Source organism: Carya illinoinensis, chromosome 10, assembly GCF_018687715.1.
Source record: "Carya illinoinensis cultivar Pawnee chromosome 10, C.illinoinensisPawnee_v1, whole genome shotgun sequence".
NCBI lineage: Eukaryota > Viridiplantae > Streptophyta > Magnoliopsida > Fagales > Juglandaceae > Carya > Carya illinoinensis.
In genome coordinates this window covers 18,274,536-18,290,240 of record NC_056761.1, presented here as the reverse complement: position 1 = coordinate 18,290,240, position 15,705 = coordinate 18,274,536, and the positions used below count along the sequence as shown (strand labels likewise).

General features: G+C 37.6%; 1 pseudogene; it reads right to left on the bottom strand.

Moving 5' to 3' along the window:
* Positions 1-8,622: 8,622 nt before the first annotated feature.
* LOC122278513 lies at positions 8,623-14,469 on the bottom strand (annotated as a pseudogene).
* Between the last annotated feature and the right edge of the window lie 1,236 nt (positions 14,470-15,705).

The following is a 15,705-nucleotide window of genomic DNA, read 5'->3' as shown; positions in this document are numbered from 1 at the left end:
TTTTTCTCTTTTTCCCTTTTTCTTTTTCCCTTCTTTTTCCTTTTTCCTTCTTTTTCTTTTTCTCTCTCCTCTCTCCCCGATTCGGACCCCCCCGAGCTCTCTCTCTCTCCTCCCTCTCCCTCACGCCGGCGCCACCTTCTCTCTACCCTACCGCCGCCGTCCGGCCACCAACCGGACCCCCACCGGTCCCATTCTCTTCCTCTCCCTCCGGTGCACCACCCCTCCAAAACCCACCCCCAACCGGCCGGCCATTTGGCCGGAAAAAGCTTCCAAAGGGCGCACGGATTTCACTCCGATCCGCCGCCGTCGCTCCACCTCCGGCCACCATTTCTTCACCACTTCATCACCGGTCCCTTGCCGTCCTAACCCACCCATTTCCGGCCTCCAACGACCACCGGAGCAGCTCCCACGAGCTTGTTTTCCGATTTGCCATTTTCGGCCATTTCCGGCCATTCCGCCGCCACCCACGGCCGTCCGTCACTTCCAATAGCTTCACAACCACCTCTAGACCATTCCCTATCAATCCCGTGTCCTAGTTTGTCCCCGTTCAAAAGTGGGTTTTTCAGACCCACGGCCACAGTGAATTTTCACTGTGACGTTGCTGTTTTTCCGCCGTTTGCAACGCCGCTTGTTTTCTAAAATTGCCATATAGCGCTGTAAGTATTTTCCAAACCCTATTTTTAGATTTTAATATATATTGCTCATTCATTTATTTTCTGTTGTTGGTTGTTGATTCCGGACTGAGTCCGAGGAGTTTCGGGGGTCGGATGGATGGAGGACGGAGTTGTCTGTTTTATTGATTTATGTTGGTTGGTTATTTTATTATGCATTGATTTGGCATTTCATGGTGCATGCACGTGTGTGTGTGGGATTGTGTGAAAAGCCTGTGTATTGGCGTGACTGGTTTTACGGGTGCGTGTGTATCACGAGCCCAAGCCGGGATGGGTTATTATCTCGGTGGAGCTCCTCTGGTCACTCGGGAGCGGAATAAACTGAGTGATGTCCCCTGAGTTGTCGAGAGAGATGACGGGAGCGGGGCTAGGGGATGCTTGGCTACGAACGTGCCGGGCATGGAACCGGGCATCGCCCTACTCACCGACTCCGTGGCCCTTCGCTGGCGAGGGCTAGAGGATGCTTGGCTACGCATGCGCGGGAGGCGCGGAACTGGGCATCGCTCGTTAGGTGTCACATGCGTGGTGGTACTCTGCGGTGTGACACTGGAGCCAGGGTGTGCGGATGACCCCTAGGGGAGGTCATGGCGTATACGGTTAAAATTGGATAATGGTTTATGAGGCCAAATGGGACTTTTGGCGTGGGCCAGATGGACTTCTGGCGAGATATTGGGCCGGATGGACTTCCGGCGAGATATTGGGCCAAATGGACTTTTGGCGTGTTTTTCGGAAAGGATATGTTTTTGGGCCAAATGGGTTTTTGGCGTGTGTGGAAAACTGGTGTTTTTGGGCTTTGTGCATTGGGCATGTTTCATGCATCTTGTTTGAGTTATATGTGTTTTTATCTGGTAGTGTTTGGGTTTACTTACCTGCGGTACCATTCGTGGTTCCGTAGCTTTTGGTGCAGAGTTGGAGGACGAAGAGGAGGAGGCTGAGCCCGAGGATGCGGCTCCGCCGGGTTGCTGATGCTATCTTTATATTTGTTTAAAACTGTATTCGTGTTTTGTAATATTTATCTATGTATGTTTTAAACAGCTTGTATTACGTTAAGAAATTCTGGTACTTAGTTATGACCTTCTTTATCCGCTGCGTGTTTATCTGTACACATCTGTTGCCTTGCACACACTCGGCACCCGTCGAGGGGATGGTGACCCGGGGTTGTCACCATCCGGACGTCTCAATTTCCCCGTGTTTGGGCGTGGGGATTTGGGGGCGTCAAACTTCTTATTCAACTCAAGATTTTCATCTTTCAAAATGATACTTTCTTTTCTTAAAATATCAATTTCGTTTGTTAAAGAAGAATTTTTCTTTTTCAAAGCAGTATATTTGATACCCAATTTTTGAAATTCCTCATAAACCTCTTCTAAAACATTTTGCAATTCTTCATATGAAGGATCTTCAATATTATCAAGATTTGTTACCTCAATGTCATCTTTAGCCATAAGACAAAGATTTGCTGATTCTCCATTACTTGCTTCACTATCTGAGCTACTTGAATCATCATCCCATGTAGCTTTCATTGTTTTCTTGCCCTTATTTTGATCTTTCTTTAGCAGAGGACAATCTGGCTTAATATGACCAGGTTTATTACATTTATAACAAATTAAAGTGTCATTTTTACCTGAATCTTTCTTGGAAAACTTTTTGCAGGATTTCCTCGGAGGAGTTTTATTTTTCTTTAAGAACCTCTAAATTCTTCTTGTTATCATCGCAACTTCTTCATCTTTGTTGTCATTTTCCTCATCTTCATCACTTTCACTTTCATGAGGAACAGCTTTAAGTGCCAAGCTCTTCTTTGGCTTTTCTTCTTCTTCTCCTCTTTTCAATGTGTACCCATGGGTGATAAGTGACCCGATGAGTTCATTCACTTCGAGCTTCTTGAGGTCTCTAGCTTCAAGAATCGCTGTCACTTTTGATTCCCAGCGTTTTGGTAGAGAGTTGATAATTTTTCTTACTATCTCCACCTTAGAATAAACTTTGCCAAGAGCTGTCAAGCTATTTATGATGTTAGTAAAACGAGTGTGCATACTAGAAATAGATTCATCATCATTCATCTTAAACATTTTATATTCATGAGTAAGAATATAAATTTTTGATTCCTTGACTTGCAAAGTTCCTTCATAAGTAACTTCCAAGTTATCCCAAATTTCTTTTGCCGTAGCGCAAGTCATTATTTTATTAAACTCATTTCCATTGAGAGCATTAAATAATAAATTCATAGCAGTTAAATTCAAAGTATAAAGTCTATCGTCTTCACGATCAAACTCTTCTTCTTCCTTTTTGACCTTTACTCCATCAACTACTTTTGTTGGAATATAAGGTCCATTTACAATGCATTTCCAGATTTCTCAACCTTGAGCCTGAAGAAATATTCTCATTCTAACTTTCCAAAATGAGTAATTGTCTCAACAAAAGAGTGGAGGCCGACTGCTAGATTGACCTTTACCAAATGCAACTGCAATGTTAGCCATAAGATCTTAACTCAAAAGATAGTTAATCTTATAATAGAGCTCTTAGCTCTGATACCAATTGTTGCCCAAATGACTAACACAAGAGGGGGGGTGAATTGAGTTGTATTAAAAAAATAATAATTATAAAACAAATATATAATATAAAATATAAAAAAAAATATGAAAAAACAATAAATATAAAGAGTAAGGGTAAGAGAGAAGCAAACTCAGTTTCTTAACGAGGTTCGGCCCCACTGCCTATGTCCTCGCCTCAAGCTACCCCTTGAGGATTCCCAAATTCACTATTCAACCTCATTCAGGTGGAGATAGAAACCTATTACACCTTTGAACAACACCGTTACAAAGGATCCGTGTAGAACACCCTCTACACTTGCAATCACCTTACACGTGGTGATTCAACTATTCCCCGTATAGAATACTTTCTACACGCACAAGGGTTATACACACCATTTTTCTGATACAAGAGCTGATAGTGGGTAGGTTATCAGAAAACACTCCTCAATGAGTGAAATAAGAACAATACAGCGCAAACTATATCTCTCAAAATGAACAAGGATTAAGGCTCAATACTTAGAGAAGAGAGAATGAAAGCTTTGAATGAATGTTGTATGCTCTGGATGTTGTAAATGTGAAGCTCTCAAATGATCTATTTATAGGCATATGAGACTTCATATTCAAATTTAAAAAGATTCACATGTCAAAGACAACATCATTCACTTTTTCAAAAAAATCAAACCTAATCTTTTACTTTTGGCATATGACAAAAGCACACTTTCCTTTTCAAAAAATTCAAACCTAATCTTTTATTTTTTTGCATATGACAGAAGGAGCACACTTTCTTTTTCAAAAAATTCAAACAAAATCATCTACCTTTTGTATAAGTCTAAAAAAGCATCAATCACTTTTGAAAATATTCAAATAAAACATGCACATGTGAAAGATGACAATCAATCATCTTTAATATTTTCAAAGTTCAACCCTTTAATCAAGGCATGCACATATAAAAGATGACAATCGATCATCTTTCAAAATTTTCAAATTTAATTTTTAAAAATATTTATGCACATGTGGAAAATGTATTTTAATGTTTTATGATAAAATATTAATTTTGAGCATTAATCCTAATTTCGAATTTTGAAGAGATTTACAACATTACTATATAACTTTAATGTGAATTTGTTTCCTTCTTGCTCATGCTTGTTTCCTTGATGTGCCTGACTCCATTCTGTAGACAACTTGAGCTTGAGACTTCTTTATTCTTTGAATTCATTTGTTATCATCAAAATTCATGTGTAGATATATAATTACACAAAACTTAAAACCTTGGATTCAACATGCTCCTTTTTCCTTCTTCAGTTTTCATGTTCTGTGTCTATCGCTTTTCCTTTGTCCATTTCTCTGATTTGCATTTATATTTTTGTTGTTGGTTGTGTTGAAAGTGGTTGAGTGTGAGGGTATCTGTAATTTTTTATTTCCATTTCTTGTCTGTTAATATTATGTTTTGACTTAATTTTGAATCTGTATGGAGGGCAATTTGATTTTTTTTGTTTTTAATTTTGTCGTTTGTTTTATTTTTTATTTTTTTTTTGATTTATTTGGTTTCTCAATTTTCTGTAACTAACGTCCAATGGAAATAAAAAAATCTTTCGATATATTGATCTACACCTTATTTATTTGAATGCAACTCTTCACCCACCTTATTCATTAACCCATTGCTATTCAATTCAACCAATTTTAGATTTTTATACCATGTTTTTATGCTACTCTACACTATCCTATTTTCAACCACATTTTATTTACTATTTATAGATGTTATTTCCAAGATTTTTCACACAATTGAAAAAAGTGCTTTACATGTTGCACCATCAATTAGTATTTATATATGTATGTGAATGGCGCTTTCGTGGGCTGGGCTACGTCTCACGTGGCGTTTTTGTTTGAAGTTAATTAATTATATACCTATTGTGACGCCTCCAAATTCCCATATACGAATACGGAAAAATCGAGACGTCTGGATGATGACAACACGGGTCACCACCCTATCGACGAGTGCCAAGTGTGTGTATAAGCAACAAATGAGCAAAAAGAAACACGCAGCGGATAGCAAAAGTCATATAACTAAGTACCATAATTTTTCTTAGTTTAATACAAACCTGTTCAAAACATACTTAATAAAATATTACAAACCACAGATATTGTTTTAAAACCAACTACAAAGCATATCTCTGACTCAGAACTCCGGCGGAGCCACATCCTCGGGTTCAGCCTCCTCCTCCTCCACGAACTCTGCATCAAAATCTACGGTACCAAAAATGGTGCCGCAAGTAAGTAAAATCCAAACACCAATAGATAAAAGCATATTAAAACTCAAACAATATGCATAAAGGAATGCCAATGCACATGACTCGCAAAACCATATTTTTCCACGAATGCTAAAAACCTATTTGGCCCAAAAACAAAACCTTTCAAACTAGTCCTCGCCATTATCCCATATAATGGCCCAAAATAGGAAACCACCATTTTTACAGAAAAAATGATCACATAGCCTTAAAACGAACCTCGCCATTTTCCCAGAAAATGGCTCGTAACCAAAACCATAAAACCGATCCAATTATTGCATGGATCATGATCTCCCCTAGGGATCATCCGCACACTCTGGCTCCTGTGCCACATCGCAGGTAATGTCTACGCGTGTGACACCTAAACGAGCGATGCCCAGTACTCGCGCCCAGTGCGTCCCTAGACTAGGCCATCCTCTAGTCCCCGCCACTCTAGGGACCACAGAGTCGACATGACAGTGTTACCGTATCGTGCGATCCGGTCGTCGCCCAGCGACAACCCAAGGGATGTCACTCAGTATTTTCCACTCCCGAGTGACCAGAGGAGCTCCACCGAGATAATACCCCATCCTGGCTTGGGGTCGTGATACACACGCACCCGAAAATCCATTTACGCCAACAAAACATGATTTTCTTAGTTTAAATAAAAAGCACATGAATGCACCATGTAAATGTAACCTCAAGGCACAAATCAACAAACCAAGCAACTCCGTCCTCAATCCATCCGACCCCCGAACTCCTCGGACTTAGTCTGGAATCAACCAACCAGCACATAGATAATTATTGTAAGAGAAAAATATATTTAAATCTAATAGTAGAGTTTGAAAAATACTTACAGCGCTATACGGTATTTTTTAAAAGCTCGCGGCATTACAAACGGCGGAGGAAAAACAACATAACAGTGTATTTTACACTGTGGCCGTGGGTAATAAATTATCCACTTTCGAACGGTGACAAACCAAGATATGAAATTGATAGGGAATGGCCTTGAGATGTTTATGAAGCTAAAAGAAGCGAGTTTTGGCCGTGGGTGGTGGTGGAAACAGAGGTGGAAGAGCTTAAAGGGGCTGAACGGGGTTGAGCTCGTGGGAGCTGCTCCAGCAACGGATTGGGGCCAAAATTGGGTGGGTTAGGTCAGCAAGAGGTAGGGGAAGAAGCTATGAAGAGGTGGTGGCCGGAGGTGGAGTGACGATGCCAGAATCGGCAAAAAGCCGTGCGGCTTAAAAGAGGCTTAGGAGGTGATCGGCCAACCGGATGGAGCTGGGATTCGGTGGGGTGGTGTGCCGGTCGGAGGAGAAACTTTTGGTGGGGGTGGTGTTGACCACGGTGGCCGGACGGTGGTGGGTCAAGGCTGGTCAACGGGCGGCAAAGGGAAGGGAAGAAAGAAGGTGCAGCGCGCGGGGAGAGAGAGGAAGAGAGAAAAGAAGAAGAAAAAAAGAAAGAAAAAGAAAGAAAGAAAAAGGAAAAGAGAAAAAGAAAAAAGAGAAAAGAAAATAAAAGATGAGGGAAAAGAAATGAGGTTTAATCCTCACTCTGAAAATCAAAAACTGATCCGTCGAAAACGATTTTAAAAATATAAAACGACTAAAATAAATTAAACACTACATCAAAAAAAATAAAACCAATTTAAAATACAATAATTTAAAATAAAAAAGCTAATATAATAATTAAATTAAAAACATTCATTCTGTGAAAATACATGTAAAAATGGGTCATCACACCTACAGTCTATCCGGTTGTATTTTAAGATGGGCGTGACACTTGTTTTGGGCTTATTCTTGTATGATGGGTTTAGTTTTACTGTAGCAAATTATATGTTATTTTAAGTTGGGTACGTTGTACTGTACAAAATTTTGTTAATGATTTTAAATGGCTTTATTTTATTATATTAAAGAAATTAAGGTATTATCTTAAATTGGGTTGTCTTTAGTCTCTTTAAATTAGGCATAATTTGATAATGCGGATTATCGATGACATGGCAAGTAAATAAAATTAAAAAAAAAAGGGGGGGAATGAAATGAGTTTTGCTATATACAAGTGTAGTTGCACACTAATCTGTGTATTAATACTGATTTATTCATACTTAAAATTTAAATTAACACTGTTATTAATAAAATCTACTTTTTGACCAATCACATCATATTGATACACAGATTAGTGCACAATTATGCTTGCAACTATATTTTTCCAAATGAAATATACAAAGAAGAAGAGAGGAGTCTGCCATTTTCATCTCTCCCCCCGTCTCCCCAGCATGGCGTCGCTCCTCCTTCACAGGTACGGGTAGCTTCTCCCCTCTTGGTCCTCCTTGACTGAGTGCTTAGCATTTTTGCCATTTTCATCTCCACTGCAGATTGGCAGATTTCTTCCGCCATTTTCATTTCTGCTCGCTAACTCCTCTCTCACTTTCTCTATCTGCAGCTACTTGTTTGGATTGATATATTCCTGAAGCACTACACAACTTTCGCTGTTCAACTTCAAACTTTACATTAGAGTCCATAAGAATCTCGGCAGGCCTTGCACCCAGCACACTCGATGAAGAGGAAGGAATTGGTTCTGTTTCTCCATTCCCATTCCCAAATCTGGGTTGAATGTGGTCTCCCCAAGCTTTTTTTTGGCATTTTGCACCCCATTTTGCGGGCCATTTCACGTTCCTCAATTCCTCCACGACTCACATCTCTCTCTCAGATCTTGAAGGTCGCCTGCACTGCACTCCTCCGCCACCCACGTGAACTTTGTCATCAGATTTTTGGGAGAGAAGCTCCCTAGTCATTGGCATTGTCTATGGTAAGTGGTTACGTTTCCCCCATTTTCATGAAAGCCCATGTGTTTTTTTTTTGTTTATTTATTTATTTATTTATTTTTTCTTTCCTGGAAAGTTCAAAGATTCTCCCTTTCCAATTGATAATACTAAAGCTAGCAACAGCTTGTTACACTAATTGTGCATAAATCCAACTTTTTCTAAGGCATGGTTTGTTTGATTATTTAACTTAAAGCAAAACTTGCTTTGATTGTGTTTCCAACACTAGCAAAAGCAATACAAGATATTGTAGAATGATTGAGATACAGGGAAAAAGTAACCCATCATGGACAAAGAGAATAGCGTGCACACAGACAGACTAAGCTAGCTAGTAACACAAACTAGTGTTCATGCTCCACCTGCTTCACTACTGTAACGGGACAAGAACCATTATTCACCACATAGTTGCTCACACTACCTAATATGGCCCTCTTAAGCTTGCCTAGACCTCTGTTTCCTATAACAAGGCAGCTTAGAGGAATCTTATCAATTGCTTCACATATCTTCTTGCAAGCATCTCCCCAGTAGATCTTCAAGATCACCATAACATGTTTTTGCATAGCAGCAGTGTTTACAATGTCTAGGGTCTCAGGGTCACGCTTCACTCCATACTTCTTCATAATGATAGGATTGGAGAAATCACTTAAGAGGGATTAAAGGGGAACCGTTGGCTTCCCAGAACTGTATCTCGCCCTCCTCATAGTTCCCTTTGGGGCATACATTAACTAGTATAAGGTGATCCCCATCCCGTACCATGTTGTCCACCACCCATTTGTTAGAAGAAATATTCACTTCAAATTTTCAGATATGTACTCTCAATACTTTGGTCTCTGTTGTGCAATCTATGGATGGGTCATTAATTTTGTTTGCAATTAGCATATGAACTTGTAGTCTGATTTTACATGATAATGTTCAGTCAGTGTTGAATTTTTTACATGAAATCTCAAGCTTGAGCAGTGAAAAAACTTATTGTGGTGGGTCTGGGTCCAACAACTTTACATGAAATCTTGTAGCGTTTGTTTATTGATTCTGTATTGGGTGCTGGAGATTTTGGGGGCAGATGGAACGGTTGTGAAGCTCAAGCTTGAGTAATGAAAAAATATAGCTTCATGGGATGGTCATATGCATATGCTTTACAAAAAACTAACGGTGATAAAGGGGTTTCGTGGGATGGTCTTATGCATCTTGCTGGTTGCTACTTTAAAAAGCATCTTTAATTCTCAAGAATCCAAAAAACCAAGGTGGTAGTGAGTTCAAAACTGCATATAGCTCAACACTGACTATTGTTCTTTAAAAATAGAGAGAAAAAAAAAAAAGAACTTTCTCATGTACTGATATAGCCCAAAAATAGTTAATGTTCTTCTCAACTAGCTATTGTAATTGCATTTGAATATTATAAGGTTGGTGCTCTGCAATAGGCATATCAATCCACTCCACAAGTAGTAATTTGGACTTTGGACCCACCATTTGGTAGCCCCCGACTTTCAAAAAATTGATTATATACGCTTTTAGTTTTTTGAAAGAGTTAAATATGCTCATACAGACAAAAGTAAAGAGAAAGAGGACCAACAAAAATAAAAGATAAATATGCTACAACAATATGTTGGGTCGGTGCAATGACTTTTTAGCTTACAAGTTCTTCTTTGCAGTAATTGAATATTTGGTTGTTTATTTATATCCAGGATGGTGCAGTTATACTCAAATGAAGCTGGCAAAGGTCTATCGGGAGCTACTCAAATGATTAGTATGGGATGCACCCATGGAGCTGCTTTTTTGATTTTCACATTTGATCAAAAGACAACTTTCATTTTATTCTATTGTAAACGATATGTTCACACTAGTGTAATGAGGAAATGTTGATGTTCACAAGTTTATCTTCTTTTTTGTGCCTTGTCACATGGATAATAACTTGCTTGATGTTTCTTGTTTTGATGTTTAAATAATCTTGCCTCTAGGCGCACAGTCCCATTGTAAACATGGTTCCAAAATTAACTCAACATAGATGAGCATTCTCAATGCTAACTTGAAATTTAAGTAGAGGTTCTAACATATATACAACATTCCAAATAGTCTCCTAAGTACAATGTATAAGTTTCAAAATACAGGTTCTAGAATACAAATTACAATGCATCAAGTACAGGTTCCAATAAAAGTCAAATACACAACAACATTTGAAATAGCCCCAACATACAATGTACAAAGTTCTCTGATAGTATGCCTTCATTTCAATCGTAACAAATAAAATGAAATTAAAATGGTAATAACCCAATACACACAAAGTAGTATGCGTTCACGCCAAATGTCTTGTTGCTGCCTTTCAATATCAACTTGTTTGTTGTGGACTCCCAACTCCCTCTTCACAATTTTTTCTTCTCTTTTTTAAGCTCTTACTCCTCACTTAACAATGCAGCTTCCATCTTTACAAATTCTTTCTCACGGTCTTGTTTTGGAGGTGGTAAAACTGGTCTTTCCAAATTCCACCAAGTATAGACACATTAAAAAAATACACAAAACTAAAGGAAGAAGAAGAAAAAGATAAACAATCACTATCTTGTAACTAGAAGACATTGTACTTTGCAGCACAGGTTACTTCAAGCAAAAATGCTTGGCGAATCAAGTTACTTCAAGAAGACAATGGTGTTACTTCAAGAAAATGTGAGCATATAGACCATTGTGCTTCAAAGCCTGGAAAAAAAGAAATCAACCTTTTAGGATATTAACTTATCAAAAGCATGGCTCAGAAGAAAATAACTTATCAGAAGCAACAAGAACAAGGAAATGATTACACATTGCCCAATATCTTTAATAATGTACACATACAAAGAAAAAACAATGCAGATAAATCTAGTGTATCCTACTACAAGTGATACCTCAGATGGATAATACTTCAAATTAAGAGACCTGGTACCCTCTGGTCCCCAAATAAGTGCCTGTTCGTTGCCAAACTCATTGAACTTCTCATGTTCATAGACATATAACCACATATCCTAATCAAACAAGAAATAAAATATAAGTATGGGAAGAAGAAGAATACAAAAATAGGATCGTTCATCCCCATTTACTCCCCATGGTTTGGGTCTAAAAGACTCTGCTTTGGTAATGTACACGACATAAACAAGAAAATAGAATACATGAATGGGAAATATTTGGTCTATGCACATAATGAAAAACAGTATAAAGCAATAGCAGCCAAGAATAAATTCGGGCAACTGCGTTATACGTAAGTGGCTAAATCTAAAGATGGTAATGGATGGTCGGGGTTTTAAGGAGTCTACTATGTTGGCATATCAAATTAAATTCCACTTACTTATTTTTGGTCGATACTGTAGTTTATCTACTCTACTTTCTATTAGGTAGATAACGATGCAATTATCAAAACTCAAACATGTAAAAGAAACAAAAAGAAAAAAAAAAGAAAAAAAAAAAGACCATAATTTCCAAATCGCCACACAACCTAGCCACAAAAAAATTCCTTAATAATCAGCCACACCAGGGGCTCAGCCTTGTGAAAGAGATTGGAGATGAGTTGGGAAGGGTCAGTTTTGGGAGAGAAGAATTTGGAAGTGAAGTACCAAAAGATAGCCATTCTTATGACATCCATAATCATCTGAGAGAACCCACCCTGTTGTTGTTGTTACTGTCTACCTTGCTGCCCTTGAACTTGCCCCTCCGTCCCCTAGGGCAACGCCATCTCTTTCTCCTGATTCTCTACCCTGCAATGCTCCCAACTTTCCCTTCAACTCTTTTCGCACAAACCTGAGAGAGATTGATGAAATCGAATAGGAAAAGACACTTTACACCTATTATATATATAGAGATAAATATTTGAGAGTTTTAAATTAGGTATTGATTAGTAGTTACATTGATTTTAATATAAGTATTATTAAGGATATTTTTGAACTACTATTGTTTAAGACATTTACATTTTCCCTACTACATTATATGTTAGTAGTATTAAATTGTGATTTTCAATTTTGTGGATATTGAAGAAAATTAGAAGGTGATGGTATTTTAGAGTTAAGAGAATTTTAGGCCTTGAGGAATAAAATAGGTAATTCAAGTATAAATATGAGGTATCTATTCAATTTGAGATTTACTCAGATTACATGAATTTCTTTTTATAGGTGAGGATTGATATTCGTTTGACACTGTCGTGAGGAAATTGTGAAAAATTAAGAAGTACATGTAAGTGGGGTTTCAATACTAGGATTTGCATAAAAGGAAAATGAAAACAGGTTGACTTTTGAAAATATGCATTTTTTTTAAAAGAAATATGAAAAACAACCCCAACTATTTGTTTCGGCATTACTCATGAAGTCTATATAAAGGAGAAAGTACTTTTGTCATGACTGGTATAGACATGAGCTTATTTTTGCATATTGTTTATGAACTATATAAAAAGAGTGAAAATGAGATTCTTAATATTTTGATGTGGTTAAGATGAAGATACTTTGATTTTGTTCTGTTGAATAAATGAAATGATCTGAAGCTACTCAGTAATTTGTTCTGATATGATATGTAAGCTGAAAAGCTTTGGCATGAGTTTTTGATTTTGCATCTGAATATAATCTGTTTTCGATGATATGTCTATTCTGTTTCTGTTAATGTCCCGCCATGAGTATAATAGTGGCATACGGCTCTGCCATGGGTATAATAGTGGCATACAGCATCACCACAGGTATAATGTGGCACAACCTTACCACGAGAGTGAAACAAGGAATACGACCTCACCACGGGTATAATGTGGCACAACCCTATCACGAGTGTTAAACATGGTATCTGTTCTGATATGATGCCCCAATGAAATATGAAGATGATGTTTTAATTTATGATATGCCAAAGGATTTTGGAATAAGAAAGCTTTTCTGAAAACTTTACTCTATTATTTTGTAAAATTTTTTATTTTCTGCATTTTGAAAGTAAAAGATTTGCTATGCATTCCAAACTCTGTAAATGTTCATATTTATATACTAGTATAGTTTCTTTATTTACTGAGTTGTTGATAACTCACCCCCTTATCTCCATAATATTTTTCAGATAACTTTGAGGATACAGCTAGGGACCAGTAATAGAGTATGTGGCAGTAATAATTGAGAGTAGTGGTTGAGTACGTGGGAGTACTAGTGCTGTTAGAAGATTTATTTATTAAGTAATTTGATTTTAGTATGTTTAGATGGTTATGAAAACTTAAGTATTATTTTGGTTCATTATGTTAATAGAGATGTGGAAAAGTTAATTTATTTTATTTGGATTATTGTATTGAGGAATTGATGGATTGATATGTGCAGTTAATTATATTAGAAGATTTTATATTTGATTTTGAAGTCTTTGCAAATATATTTTAGATATGAAAGATATGATAGAAATTATTGAAGTGCTTATCAGGTTATAATAGTTAACTCTCTGAACCTCTGAAAACGAGACATTACAAAGAGAGCAGTCCCTTTTGTGCATTATGTCAAACACTTGGAGTGTGTTATAAGTTAGTATAAGAGATAGACTTTTTTTTTTTCTTTTCTCTTTTTTTAAGATAAGAGTTGAGATCACGTATCCAATAGTGACACATTCTTAATTTTATTAAAAAACCCTTACTTATGGTGAAGAAATACCCTGGAAACAATCTAAAGCACCTAAGAAATTACAAAATAATATATAAAAAAAAAATCTCAGGTGCCAAAAAAAATCCTAAGGAAAAACAAACCACCAAACCCAAAAATAAAATAAAAAACCATCAGCGTCTAAGATAAGGAATGCCAAGCTTATCCATGTGAATGATTCCTCGAATAGGGCATTGTAAGGAGGTAATGTCCCAAAAATCTGAATTAAAACCTTGGGTCCCCTTGCTTTGCCAAAAAATCTGCCAGCATATGACATTATCTAAAAATATGGTGAAAACAAACATTTAACTCACTAACAATATCTTTAACTTCCTCCCAAAAATCGTAAAGAAACCGATATCTGCACACTCCCGATGCCGGCCAACCAACTATAACAGCTGAATCAGTCTCTACCAATAAATCCCTCAAACCCAATTGCTTACACAACCAAAGCTCATCAAGAAGAGCTCTACATTCGGAGATGGTGTCAATAACATGACCATAAGAATGAGCAAATCCCACCATTACATCACCTTTAGAATCCTGAATAATACCACCCCCTCCTGACTCACCTGGGTTACTGCTGTCCATCCACATTCAACTTTACCCTCCCTCTCTCTAGCGGTTTCCATGCAATTAATTTTATTCTCCTTATAGCAATAGGAATAATCAGGCAAGCTAACATCTCCATTACTATCCAATCATGTTCACCCAAACATTGAAATTTTTTGATTGTGCTTGAGATATGTCTGACTAAAATTTTAACACAACGAATAACATCATCAGGAGTGAATTTTATACCTTCCATTCTGGTTACAAACCTTGCTTTCCATAACTACTATGAGATGACAATAGGAAGAACCCCCCAAAGCCACCCAACCTGCGAAGACATTGATGCTCGTTGCCACCAAAAACTCATCATCCCCTCTCAATTCTGAATATGTGAAACTCTTATGCCACGGCATCCACAAAAACTTTCAAACGTTTTGAGCTCCTCCACCCTCACATAAAATATGATAGAAAGAATCCATCATCCGCTAGAATTGCGCTCCTCTTAGCTCACCAAACAAAAAAAAATGACATCTTCTTTGGTGGCCAATTCTTTCAAAGCTGTGTCTTCCATAAACATAGATCATGACATTGACGAAGTAATTGTCAGGCACACTTGGTGGTAAAATCTCCATCAATGGATGGCTTCCACACACATCGATCCCAGCCTTACCGTAACTTGATACGAGATTCACAAATCTTCCTAGACATATCATTCAAAACCAATTTCAGCAACATGTGTAAATTCAGCCCAGTAGTAGTAAAGACTTTCGCCATCTTCAAATTAACATTTCCTATTACAGGTATAGAAGCAATCAACAGCCCATCTCCGAACCAATTGTCCAACCAAAACTTAGAATGGCCTCCCCGAATAATCCACTTCAAATTATCTAGAACCTTTGGCATCAGATCCATGATACCCTTCCAAAGCCGAGACCCTTTCCTCAGCCGCATCACAAAATAGAGATGAGAGTTTCCAATATATTTGGTAGTAAAAAAATTCGACCACATCGAACTAACTTTAATTAACTTCCAAGCAAATTTCATAAGTAATGATTCTTGGACCTCATGAAGATCCCGAATACCGAGTCCACCCTCTTCCACTAGCAAACAAATTTTCCTCCATGAAATCCACTTTCTTTTTCTATTCTCTATTGAAGATCTCCAGAGAAAATCTAAAAAAAGTTTCTTAAGCTCTGACAACACTCCTTTAGAGCTCTGACAGCACTCCTTTAGGTGAATTCAAGACAGAGAGCATGTGAATAGGCATACTATTCA